The 13,811-nt window shown below is 31.3% G+C and overlaps 1 pseudogene; it reads left to right on the top strand.

The window, feature by feature from the left end:
* The first annotated feature begins 802 nt into the window (after window positions 1-802).
* The window catches only part of LOC141655108 (putative fructokinase-5), an 83,397-nt pseudogene continuing 70,388 nt past the window's right edge, over window positions 803-13,811 (top strand).

The following is a 13,811-nucleotide window of genomic DNA, read 5'->3' as shown; positions in this document are numbered from 1 at the left end:
AGATATTGACCCGACAAAATTCGTAGCTGAAATAGCTCAATTCGATTTACCGATCTCATAGCCAACTTGAGTAGCATAACCGCCACCTTTACCCCTTACCCCTCATGCGGGACAAAGAAATTAAATAATTTAATTAATAATAATGAGAGTACTAATGAATATCATTTCAATAGTTTAATTTTATTAATATATCAAGTCAGTATTAATTTCAAAATACGATTATATATTTTTTTAGATAAAGGGCGAAGTTCACGTAACTAACGAGCTAGATGGAAGTTGGATATAAATAAAATTATTTTTTTCATACATGATGCTAATTTGTTTCGGAAATAAACTTCTCATAACATGAAGTTTACGCTTATTATCGATCTTATCCTTTAACGATAGTGGATAAAATTATGTGGATCACCTAATCTAATTATCTATTCTAATTATCTAAATACAATACAATTTTGTATTACTAAATCAGAACTCTTAACTTGTTAGGACTTACGAATTCGGTAACCCAAAATGTCAAGACCTCTACTGCCGTTTAATTATTGTTTTTATGCTCTCGTAATTTACCGTAAGAGATTAAGAGAACAATATATTCTTATCCGATTTGATTTAGTTAATTAAACAAAATAAAAATAACGGTATAACAAATACTTTTCAGGAGTTTGATCACAAATCAACAACTACGTACAACACTAGAAATATACGCCTCAATATTCATCATAACTCACTTTAAATCTCAATCACTAATATATCTTTTTCTTCTTATTATTATTAGTTTCTCTTAATTAAATTTACCAAAGAAATAATGGAGTCACCCGCTATAGTGTGCTTTGGAGAGATTTTAATTGATTTCGTCCCTGACGAAGCTGGTGTTTCATTGGGTGAATCTCGTGGGTTTGTCAAGGCACCCAGTGGTGCACCCGCTTATGTGGCTTGTGCTGTTACTAAACTTGGGGACACTTCCGCCTTTATGGGCAAGATAGCATATTATTCTCTCCATTTAAATTACCTAATTATCCTTCACCTTTATCGTACTATAGCGTATAGTCATGTGTTTAATTATGTTGTACAAAGTATAATGCTATATTAGGTTGTTAATGAATGATTTAATTATTTAAATATCAAAATTTGGTGCTTTATTTGTCAATATTAAGCGATAAATGCTCTATTTGTCAGTATCTAAAAAATATTATTAAAAGGCTAGCAAAAAAATGCCACGTAAACAATGTCACATAGGATGAAAAAAAGGTACGTACACAATAACAATGTGACTTGGCAAAATAATATGACATAGATTATCAATTATTATTATTATTATATTGCTTTCATTAATTCACTTATTTCTTTTAAAAATCCATCCATATTTCATTAGCTTTAAACTTAATTAACCTAAGGAAAAAAACTACAAAAAAAAACTATGCATTAACTATAAGTAAATAATTTCAAGATATTTCATATGGAATAGTATTATATGTATTCGAAATAAAATAAAAAAACTGAATACATAAGAAATTAAGAACGAATAAGAATAAATGAAGTTAAAAAGGAAACAAAATCTAAAAAATATTATTAAAAGGCTAGTCTAAAAATGCCACGTAGACAATGCCACATGAGATGAAAAAAAGCCACGTACACAATAACAATGTGACTTGGCAAACTAATATGATATGGATTATCAATTTATTATTATATTTCTTTTATTTAATTCACTTATCACTTATTTCCTTTAAAAATCCAATCATATTTCATTAGCTTTAAACTTAATTAACTCAAGAAAAAAACTACAATAAAAAATACGCATTAACTATAAGTAAATAATTTCAAGATATTTCATATGAAATAGTATTATATGTATTCGAAAAAAAAAAAAAAAACTGAATACATAAGAAATTGAGAACGAAGAAGAATAAATGAAGTTAAAAACAAAAAAGAATTGTATTGTCAATAATTCACTATTGTTTTTTTTAAAGACACTAATTCATTATTGATGTTACTATAAAGAAAATAATCTACTATAACTTTGTTGTATATAAAAGATGTTTTACAGAACTAATTAATCAACAAATGAGCATTAAAGATCATATAAAATATTTTCCTAGGAAAATATAAAATATATGGAAAATAAATTATTATTTAATTTAAGTTATTTACAAATAAATTCTGTAAATACTTAACTGAAATTAAACACTAATAATAGAATTTTAAAAGGGTAGTAATACCATGTATTTAGTTCATGAAATTATTTCACGTAAAGGATAAGGTTTTATAAAAAAAACAAATTGCATTGTTTAGCAATATATTTAGTAAGCAAAACTAAAATAATTATATTTATAGTTTTGTGTTCATGGTGAATTTAAATGATACCTTCTCCGTTCCACTTTTATTGTTTAATTATCCTTTAAAATTTATTCTAAATTAATTGCTTTTTCGAAATCTATACAATAATATAAAAAGGCTAACATTGAGTGTCACATGCCAACATTATATAATTCATACAAAACTCATTTAAAGCATGTTATGGGGTGAGTGATCTCTCTCATTAAGGGCTTTAATTCTCTTTTAGCTACAAAATTTTTAGGGCTATTCCACTTCCTATCCCTAAACAAAAAACTTCTCCTATTAATTAAAAAGTGTGGAATTAATACTCTTTATTTCTATAGTTATGGTAGCTCTTTGTATCCCTCTCAATTTATTGTATTTTCTAAAGTATAATAGTTATATTTGCTTCTTCTCTTTATGTGAAATTACATATGTTTTGTGTAGATATCTTGCTGGTGATTTTTTATATGGGTCATTTCTATAAATAAATTAAGTTTAATTTTTTAATTTTGTTGTGTTTTATAGGATTACTATATATTATTATGTATAAAAAATGGTCATATAAATCATTTGCTCATTTCAGTGTAATTGCATATCTCTTCCTTTGTATTATTTATTCATTATAAAGGATTTAATTTGCTTCTTTCACTTAGCGTCTTTAGTTATATTTTCCTATTAATTAATTTATTGATGTTTAAATTTGCAGATATCTAATGGTCTGTTCTAAATCTTTCGGTTACTCCATTGTCGACTAATAGTATGATTTCCTCACTAACTTCACCAACCATTTCAATTATTCTGATAATTTTAAAACAAATATTTGCAAATAATTACATCTTTTTATTGTTGCGAAAAAAGAAGTAAAATTTTTTTACCACTGGTCACTACAACGAAAACGCGGGAAGTTTATCCGTCAGTAAGGGGCAAAATCTGTCAGTAAAAGTCATTTACTGACAGAATTTCTGTCGGTATATGGCGTCAGCGTTTTTAGTCACAAAAATACGTATTCTGTCGGAATTTCCATCAGTAAATACAAATACTGACGGATGACTGACAGAATAACCGTCGTCTAATACCATCACACAATTGATGGAATTTCCGCCAGTATTCTGATTTACTGACGGACATTCCGTCACAGACGAGACACGTGGCAGTTTTTGGCGGTTCTTTTGAAAATCTGAAAAAAGGTCCCTGACGGAAATTCCGTCAGTTTTTTGGCCATTCCTGACGGAAATTCCGTCGGTACACTTGACACGTGGCAAACTCCTGGAATATATGGAAAATCTGAAAAAAAAATGCCAATGACGGAAATTCCGTTGGTATTTTGGAAAATACTGACGGAATTTTCGTCAGTTTTATTAATAAATAGGGGCTGGAAACAACAGCCTGCTGCCCAGCCACGATGCATTTTTGCATCGTTTCAAATACAGCCACAATGTCTATTTGCATCGTTTCAAATACAACCAAAACATGCAAAACACATATAGAATCGTCTACCGCCAAGCGGGAATTCATTTTCACGTCGACCGCTATTGCCGAAATCAAGAGAAGCAATAAAAGAGAATTGAACGCAATTTTTTTACATAAAAAGTCAGTCAAATTCGTACATTGTCTTACTAATTAAATACGAATCACCAATGTTTTTTCATACTCCCTACTAGACGACAATACTAACCTAACTAAAGGCTCTAACCTAAAGTCTCAACAAAACTACCACCTCCAAACCCATGTCCATCATCCGCAAAGTCATCCCACCTATGTGGATTCAATTGTGAACACGTGTTTGGGGGTTGAGATGCATGCATATCAGCTCAAGCCTTTTGCATTGCCGCCATTTGTTCGGCCTGTTAACGAACGGTTTCTTCAAGAGCAATTCGAGCTGTTCGCTCATCATTCATTTCGGTGGAAAGCTGTGAAATCATGCTAGGAGCATAAGAGAAAGATCGTCGACCAGCTTTGTTAGTAGGAGGATTATACCATATTTCGGCCCCTTTATCTCCGGTCCCAAATAACCGGTTCTTCTCGTCAAAGCCCTTGATAGCCTTGTAGTACGCCCGGATCTCATCGGGAGACTGTCCAGGTGGCAATGGTTGACTCATCTCCTCATGGAAATCATGCTGAAAAAAGAGACAAAATCGTCAGAAATGATATATATATATATATATATATATATATATATATATAGATAGATAGATAGATAGATAGATAGATAGATAGATAGATAGAGAGAGAGAGAGAGAGAGAGAGAGAGGTTCTAGTAAGTCCCTTATATCTTAAGAGTCCCTAAGTCCTTATAAGGGCTCTTGGATGAAGGGAATGGAGGGATGAGATTACATCTCAATGAAGGGCCATAAATCTCCCTCCCTAATCTCCCTCCCTAATCCTATATAACTCTTCCTAATCTGTATAACTCCTTCCCTATTCTAATCTCCCTACTCACTTCCTCATTCACTCATCCTCTCTCACTTCTCTTATTCACTCTTTCTCTCTCATTTTCCTCCCACCCTCTTTAAAAAAAAAAAAAAACCCAAACTGAAACAAAAAAAACCCAAACTAAAAAAAAAAAAAACAAAACCACCATCTTCCAACCCTCCATTTAGCCCCACCCACCACCACCATCTTCCAGCCCCCACGACGCCACCCCCCACCCACCACCGCCAACTTCCAGCCCCACCACCGCCAACTCCAGCCCCACACCTCCTCCCTACGACGTCAACACCTCCAGAACCGCCAACTTCCTCTCCACGACCACCCTCCTCGTCTCATATCTACCCTTCGACATCCACCATTTCAGCCGCCCCTCATTACCCTTCGACCTCCACCATTACAGCCGCGGCACGCAACCTCCTCTTCTCCTCGACAACAGCCCTCGCCGGCCTCCCTCCTTCCTCTCCTTTTCTCTTTTTTTTTTTAGATCTGGGGCGGAGGGTGACGGTTGTGGGTCGCTGGTGGTTTTTTGGGTGACGGTTGTGCTGTCGGCCACCGTTCTCTCTTTTTCAGTTTTTTTTTATTTGTGGTTAGGTGTTAATGTTGAAAACTTGTTGCTGGTTAACGGTTTTTTTTATTTTTTTATCCTTTATGTTTTTAGTTTCTAGTCTTAAATTTTGATTTTTGTTATTTTCAAATCTTTTTAAATTTTGGTTTTTAGATTTGTTGATTTTAATTTTTCAGATTTGTTATACATAATATCTTTGTTTTTGTTATTTGGTTGTTATTGTTATTGTTATTTGGTTTTGTTATTGTTTTTTGGTTTTTGTTATTTGGTTGTTATTGTTATTTGATTTTTTTTTTTCAGATTTACTTTTTTAATTTATGTATATAATTTGTTATTGTCATGGGTCATTCATACTATTAACCTCTAAAGTTATACATTGTATAAATTGAAGTTACACAAATTTTGGACTGAAGTTATACATCTTATCTATTAAAGTTATACACTGCGTGTATTAAAGTTATACACACGATATATAAATTTTTCAAATTTAAATATTTAAATTTTTAGATCTGACGTTTTTTATTTCAATTATTGTTATTGTATTGTATTTCATTGTTAATTTTTTTTTGATGAATCATGATTTTGTTATTTGGTTTTTTTTTGTTATTGTTATTTGTTTTTTTTTATATTTGTTTTTTTTGTTAGATTTACGAGTTTTTTTGTTAGATTAACGGGTTTTTGTTATTATGGGTTTTTTGGTTTTTGTTATTATGGGTTTTTTTTGTTATTGTTGTTTGTTTTTTTTATTATTAGTTTTCATATCTAGTTTTCTTCTTCTCAACTTTCATCACTTTTTTTATTTTGAATTTTCAAAACTATATGTAAATACAACTAAAGTTATACTATTTACGACTAAAGTTATACCCTTAAAACATTAAAGTTATACTATTTACGACTAAAGTTATATTCTTCAAAAATTAAAGTTATACAATTTATACTATTTTGTTCTGTGTTGTTATTTACTTATTATATTGTTATTTACTTATTTCATATTTTTTTATTTCAATTATGTCTTATATACAATTTTGATATTTAGATAATGGCTTTTTTTTAAGATCTAGTATTGTTGGTTTAAAGTTAGTATTGATGGCTTTTAGGATTTCGGTTATATATTGGACTAAAGTTATACGATTTTGGACTAAAGTTATACGATTTTGGACTAAAGTTATGCGATTTTGTAGTAAAGTTACACAATTTTGGACTAAAGTTATACAAATATGGACTAAAGTTATACATATGAAGGACTAAAGTTATACATATGAAGGACTAAATTTATACAAATATGGACTAAAGTTATACAAATAAGGACTAGAGTTATACAAAAATGGACTAAAGTTATACAAAAATTACCTAAAGTTATACAAATATGGACTAAAGTTATATAAATAAAGACTAAAGTTATACAAAAATTGACTAAAGTTATACAAAAATGGACTAAAATTATACAAAAATATATTAAAGTTATACAAAAATTGACTAAAGTTATACAAACAGTACTTATATAAATTCAAATTTATAGTGTTGGTTTTTATTTGTAATTTTTTGTTGTTATAATTATATTTTTTTTTTTCATTTGTCAACAAAGAGAAATGAGAAAACAAAAGTTATACAAATACTTTCATTGAAGTTACACACATTTCTACTGGAGTTATACATTCGTTGAGTAGAAGTTATTCATATCGTTACTAGAGTTATACATTCATTGAGTAGAAGTTCAACACATTCCTAATGTAGATATTTGTATAACTTTTCCTTATTTGTATAACTTTAGGCAATTTTTGTATAACTTTAATCCATATTTGTATAACTTTAGTCAATTTTTGTATAACTTAGTACATTTTTGTATAACTTTAGTCCTTATTTGTATAACTTTAGTCCATATTTGTATAACTTTAGTCCATTTTTGTATAACTTTAGTCCTTATTTGTATAAATTTAGTCCATTTTTGTATAACTTTAGTCCATTTTTGTATAACTTTAGTCCTTATTTGTATAATTTTAGTCCATATTTGTATAACTTTAGTCCTTATTTGTATAACTTTAGTCCATATTTGTATAACTTTAGTCAATTTTTGTATAACTTTAGTCAATTTTTGTATAACTTTAGACCATTTTTGTATAACTTTAGTCCATAACAGTATAACTTTTGTCCATAACTGTGTATACTTTAGTCATTTTATATCATTTTTTTATAAAAATGTGAAATATAAGATTAAAAATCAACAAATTATAAGAATTTTAATATAGCTAAGATTAAAACAACAAATTTTATGAAAAATATTTTAGTAGATCATAGATGAAAAAAAGTATATCACAAAAAAAAACGATATTTAAAACCCGAAATCTAAAAAAAAAACGTATAACAAGAAGAGATTTGAAAAGAATAAATAACAACAAAAACCAACAAAAATTAACAAATAAAATAAACCGACCTCAAACAACAAATTTAACACAGAATCTGGAAAAAAAAGTGACGAAAAATACCGAGACGCAAAATATGGAAAAAAAAACGAGTTTATAGAATTTACCGACGGCGGTGGTGGAGGTGGGTGGCGGTGGGGGTGGGCGGTGGGTGGTGTCGGGTGGGATAGTGGTGGGTGGTGGTGAATGAGGAAGAGAGGAATGAATGATTTATTTGGGTTTTTTGATTTATTTGGATTTTTTGGGTTTTTTGATTTATATGGATTTTTTGGGTTTTATTTATTTATTTATTTGGGTTTTTGGGGTTTTTTATTTATTTGGATTTTTTTGGGTTTTTTATTTTTTGAGGTTTGAGAGAGGAGATGAGTTGTGTGATATGTGAGAGAAGTGGATGAGAGGAAAGGAAGTTATAGTGAATTAGTGATTAATTAGAAGGATTAGTGAGGGAGGAGAGAATGAGTGATATTAGTCCATAAACACACTTTTTGGAGGTTGATCTTGGCCATCCATTTTCACCATCCAAGGGCCCTTAATAGAACTTATGGACTCAAATACATATAGTGGACTTACTTGATCCCTTCTCTCTCTCTCTCTCTCTCTCTCTATATATATATATATATATATATATATATATATATATAGAGAGAGAGAGAGAGAGAGAGAGTCAAATTCTTATAAGTCCACCTAAATATTTGAGTCCCTAAGTCCTCTCTACATCCCTTAGATCTTCCACTAAAGATGGTTGAGATTGAAAGCAACAAAACACACTTAATACTAATTAGTTTCTTATACACTAATTAATCAACTTTCTCTCTCTAGCTTTAATTATACATTCACTAATTGATTATTCTACCCAATTAACATTATTTTTGGCCTTCTTATATTTTCAAGTTTTTACAAAAAAATTTTTGAGAGAAAGTTTATACAAATTTCATGACATTTTACTGTTTTAAAAGTGTAATTCTAACAAAAAAAAGTGTAATTTTAACAAAAGAAAGCGGTTTTGACGGATATTATTTTGAAATTTCAAATTTTGAAGCAACTTTACGACAAATTTTGCGTTTTACGACAAATTTGAAATTTTGAAGCATATTTACGTCAATATTTTGAGACATTTTTTTTTTCAAATTTTAACACAACTCATTTTAAATTGAGTGATTTATAAGTGTAACTTTAGTCTTTAAAAGTATAACTTTAGTCCATTAAAGTGTAATTTTAGTCCATTAAATTGTAACATTAGTCCAGAAGTGTAACTTTAGTCCATTAATTTGTAATTTTAGTCCAGAAGTGTAACTTTAGTCAACTAAAGTGTAATTTCAGGCCATTAAATGGTAATTTTAGTCTATTGAGAGTATAAATCTCTAGTCCATGTTCATTGTGTAATTTTAATCCATTGAGAGTATAACTTTAGTCCTTGAGAGGGTATCCTTAATAGAGATAAGTGTAACTTTAACAAAAAAAAGTGTAATTTTAATAGAAAAAAGTGTAATTATAATAGAAAAAAGTGCAATTTTAACAGAAAAAAAGTGTAATTTTAACAGAAAAAAGTGTAATTATAATAGAAAAAAGTGTAATTTTAACAGAAAAAAAGTGTAATTTTAACAGAAAGAAGTGTAATTTTAACATAAAAAAGTGTAATTTTAATGGAGAAAAGTGTAATTTTAACATAAAAAAGGTGTAATTTTAATAGAGAAAACTGTAATTTTAATAAGTGTAACTTTAATAGAGAAAAATGTAACTTTAACAAGATAAAGTGTAACTTTAATAAATAGGGGAAAATGTAACTTTAATCGAGAAAATTATAACTTTAATTAAGAAAAATGTAACTTTAATAGAGATAAAAAAACACAACAATCAGATCTAAAACTTAAAAAAAAAAAACTAAAAACAAAAAATTTACAAATTATCGACAAAACAATAATAAAGCAATACAAAACACAACATTATGGACCATTTTACATCACCACCATCAAAACTTAAAAAAAAAAAACTAAAAACAAAAAAAGGAAAAGAAAAATAAAACAATACAAAACACAACAGACCATTTTACATCACCACCATCAAAACTTTAAAAAAAAAATATGCAAAAGAAGCAAAAAACAAAACCCAAAACAAAAAACAAAATACAAAAAGACACACAAACAACAAATCTGAAAAAAAAAAGAATAAACGAGATGTGGCAGCTTAAATGCACGGTGGAGAGTGGTGCGGCGGTGGTGTCGAGTTGGAGAGGAGATGTGGCAGTGGTTCCGAGTTGGTGTCGGGTTGGAGAGGAGGGAGGCAGTCGGTTATGGTGAAGGTGTGGAGTTGGAGAGGAGATGTGGCAGTGGTGTCGGGTTGGAGAGGAGGGAGGCAGTCGTGTAGTGGGTGGTGGGTGTGCGGTGGTTTTGGTGTAGGGTGGGGGCGTGAGTCGTGAGTGCAATCTGAAAAAAAAAAGAGAAATGAGGGGGAGGTGGTGGCTGCGGTGATGGTGTGTCGTGTGAGGATGACGGTGGTTGTGGTCGTGGGGGAGGTGGCTGTGAGGAGGTGGTGGGATGCGTGGGTGGTGGTGGTTGCGGTTATGGTGTGTCGGCAGATCTGACGTGGGGAGGAGGTAGTTGTGGGTCGTGGCCTTGTGGGGGTGGTGGCTGCGTGGGGGAGGTGGTTGTGAGGAGGTGGTAAGATGCGTGGGTGGTGGCGGCTGCGTGAGGGGGTGGGTTGGTGAGGAAAAGAGGGGGATTTTTTTTTGAATTTATAGGTTTTGAATTTATTGGGTTTTTGATTTTATTGGGTTTTTCATAGAGAAGGTGAATGAATTGTGTGGGATGGGAGATAAATGGGTGTGATGATAAATTATATATAGTGGAATTAGTGATAATTAGGGTGGATTAGTTAAGGTAGTGAGAGAGAGTGTTTATTTAGCTAATTAATCACCTTTTTGTGCTTTAATCTCCACCACCCATCTTCCTCATCCAATGGCTTGGATGAGGACTTATGGACTCACACTTAGAGCATGGACTTACTTGATCTTTACTCTCTCTCTCTCTGTGTCTCTCTCTCTCTCTCTCTCTATATATATATATATATGTATATATATATATATATATATATGTATATATATATATATATATATATATATATATATATATATATATATATATATAGTCGAGATCCGGTGAGAACCACTAACATAATGAGAACCGTGAAAACCCTTAGTAAATCTCCACCAAATCTTCGTTACATAACAAGATCCGGTGAGTCCACCTATATTTTTGAGTCTCATGAGTCCACTTATGTATCACACGTTGAACACAAGAATATCACTTGAAGAAAATTTTTGTTTCGACACACAACAAAAAACGAGGCTGTCTTGAAATTTCTCTCATACATCAAATAATCCTAACCACAATACAAGGTTATAGAGCACTACTCTGCTGGAACTGAGCTCTGTTGAAACAATTTAACTCTCGGTCTGCTCTCTCAAACACCGATTGTACTCCGATCGTCTTGACCTTTGGCGGTCTTTGCAACATTGAAGAGAAAGGTTAGGTAAGTCCCATGTGAACCATGGTTTAGTAAAGCAAGTAGAGCATAAAAGTGGAAACAATCCTCGAGGCCGAAGCATGGAACGTGGGACGTGAGTAAGTGTATACATTCTACTTGCACTTGATTAATTATAACTAAAAGTCTTAAGCATATACTTTGTCAAATATAACATAGCTTGAGATCGTGCAAATCATCATTTCATTTTTGGCTCCAACATCGGCATTCCTGATATATGACAGGAGTATGACAAAGTCTGTATCAACAGGTTGGCTTTGGAACGATAAAACCAACCTGATAAACAGAGACATAGTCAATAGTCACATATGTGATTATGTGGGGGTAGTGCTTTTCAGTTTTCACGTATTCTTTGGATTCATAACAACGTGTCCTGAACTCGGAATTCTGAGGATGCAGGCATACCGCATACCTTTAATTTTCTTTTTTTTTTGTTTTTTTTTTTTTTTGTAAAAAAAAGCTGTGATATTGTTTAGTATAACCTGTGATATTGTATCTGAGTCTGTGAGTCCAGTAAAAGAGTATCACGAGTTATACAAAACAATATCACACCTTACAATAAACAATATCACTGGTTGTACTAAATAATATCACGGGTTATATATATATATATATATATATATATATATATATATATATATATATATATATATATATATATATATATATATATATATATATATATATATATATATAGAGATGAGTTCTTATAAGTCCACAAATTTGGTTGAGTCCTTGAGTCCTAATCTTAGCCACTCATTTTTTAGATGTAACTTCAGTACTTTATGAGTGTAACTTTAGTCCATAAGTGTAACTTTAATTATTTACGAATGTAACTTTAATCATTTAAATCATTTTTTAATATAAAAAATTTGAATTTGTTCATTTTAAGTCATTTTCTTATAAAAAAATTTGAATTTATGTTATATAATCTTATTTTAAATATATAAACTTACATTTATGTAATTTTAAGTGTAACTTTAATTCTTTACGAGTGTAACTTTAATCATTTAAATCATTTTTTAATATAAAAAATTTGAATTTGTTCATTTTAAGTCATTTTTTTATACAAAAATTTGAATTTATGTTATATAATCTTATTTTAAATATATAAATTTACATTTATGTAATTTTAACGATTTATGTAACTTCCATCCGTTATGAGTGTAACTCTACTGTTTTACAAGTGTAATTTTAGTATTTTAAGGATGTAACTTTAATTTTTTAAGTCATTTTTTATGTAAAATTTATGTAATTTTTAATTTATGTTGAAATTTAATTTTAACACAATTTTATGTAACTTTACTCATTTACGATTGTAACTATAGTCATAATAAGTGTAACTTTAGTCCGATATAAGTGTAACTGCAATACGTTAAGAGTGTAACTCTAGTCCGATATGAGTGTAAAAAAGAGACTGATAAGAGTGTAACTTCAGTTCGGTAAGAGTGTAACTTTTGTCCGATAAGAGTGTAACTTCAGTCAGGACCATCACCACCACGACCACCCTTCTTTCTCACCGACCACCAAACAACCACCAGCAACAAACTTAAAAAAAAAACGTCCTCACCACCACCACCAACCCACGCCTGCAACAAAGACCAAAAAACCCCACCACAATACTAACAACAACCGCCAACTTTGACGCAATAAAAAAAAAAAAAAAAAAAAACAGATTTGCAAGGAGGACGACCGCCAACTTTGACGCAATAAAAAAAAAAAGACAAAAAAAACAGATTTGCAAGGAGGACGATATGAGAAAGAACGAAGGGAGAAGAGGAGCACGGAGTGAAGGCGGCAGTGGAATGGTGGTGGCGGTGTGGCGACGTCGGGGTGAGGGAGATTGGGAGGTTTCTCAGATCTAAAAAAAAGGGGAAAGAGGAGGCGGCAGCATGGTGGAGTTGCGGTCCAAGTGCTGCGGCTGCGGCGGCGGCGGCGTGAGGGATACGGGGGTGGTTTTGTTGGTTTCTCAGATCTGAAAAAAATGGAAAAGATGAGGGATGCGGCAGCGTGGAGGAGACCGTGGTGGAGTTGTGGCGGCGTTCGAGTGGTGGCGGCGGCGGCCTGCAACATTGGCGTGGTGGTGGAGGTGTGGCGGCAGTGGAGGTGTGGTGGCGGGCTGGCGGCAGTTTAGAGAGAGATGGGAGGAAGAGAGAGAAGTGAAAGATTTGTGTTGTGAGGAAATGAAATGAGAGATTAGGGTTTTGTGGTATTTATAGCACAACCCTTTATTTTGCTCTAATCCTAGCCATCCATTATTTAGATCTAAGGGCTTGGATGAGGACTCAAGGACTCACCTAAATAAGGTGGACTTATAGGATCCCTTTTCTATATATATATATATATATATATATATATATATATATATATATATATATATATATATATATATATATATATGTATGTATAGAATTAGGATCACATGAGTCCACCCTATCTTTTTGAGTCCCGTGAGTCCACTTATGTATCACACGCTCTACACAAAAATATCACGTTTCTTTTTAAAACAAAAAAAAACATTTTTTTTTTGTGTAAATAAA

This window comes from Silene latifolia, chromosome 5, assembly GCF_048544455.1.
Source record: "Silene latifolia isolate original U9 population chromosome 5, ASM4854445v1, whole genome shotgun sequence".
Taxonomy (NCBI): domain Eukaryota; kingdom Viridiplantae; phylum Streptophyta; class Magnoliopsida; order Caryophyllales; family Caryophyllaceae; genus Silene; species Silene latifolia.
The sequence above is the reverse complement of the archived record's forward strand: the minus strand, read 5'-3'. Positions and strand labels throughout refer to the sequence as shown.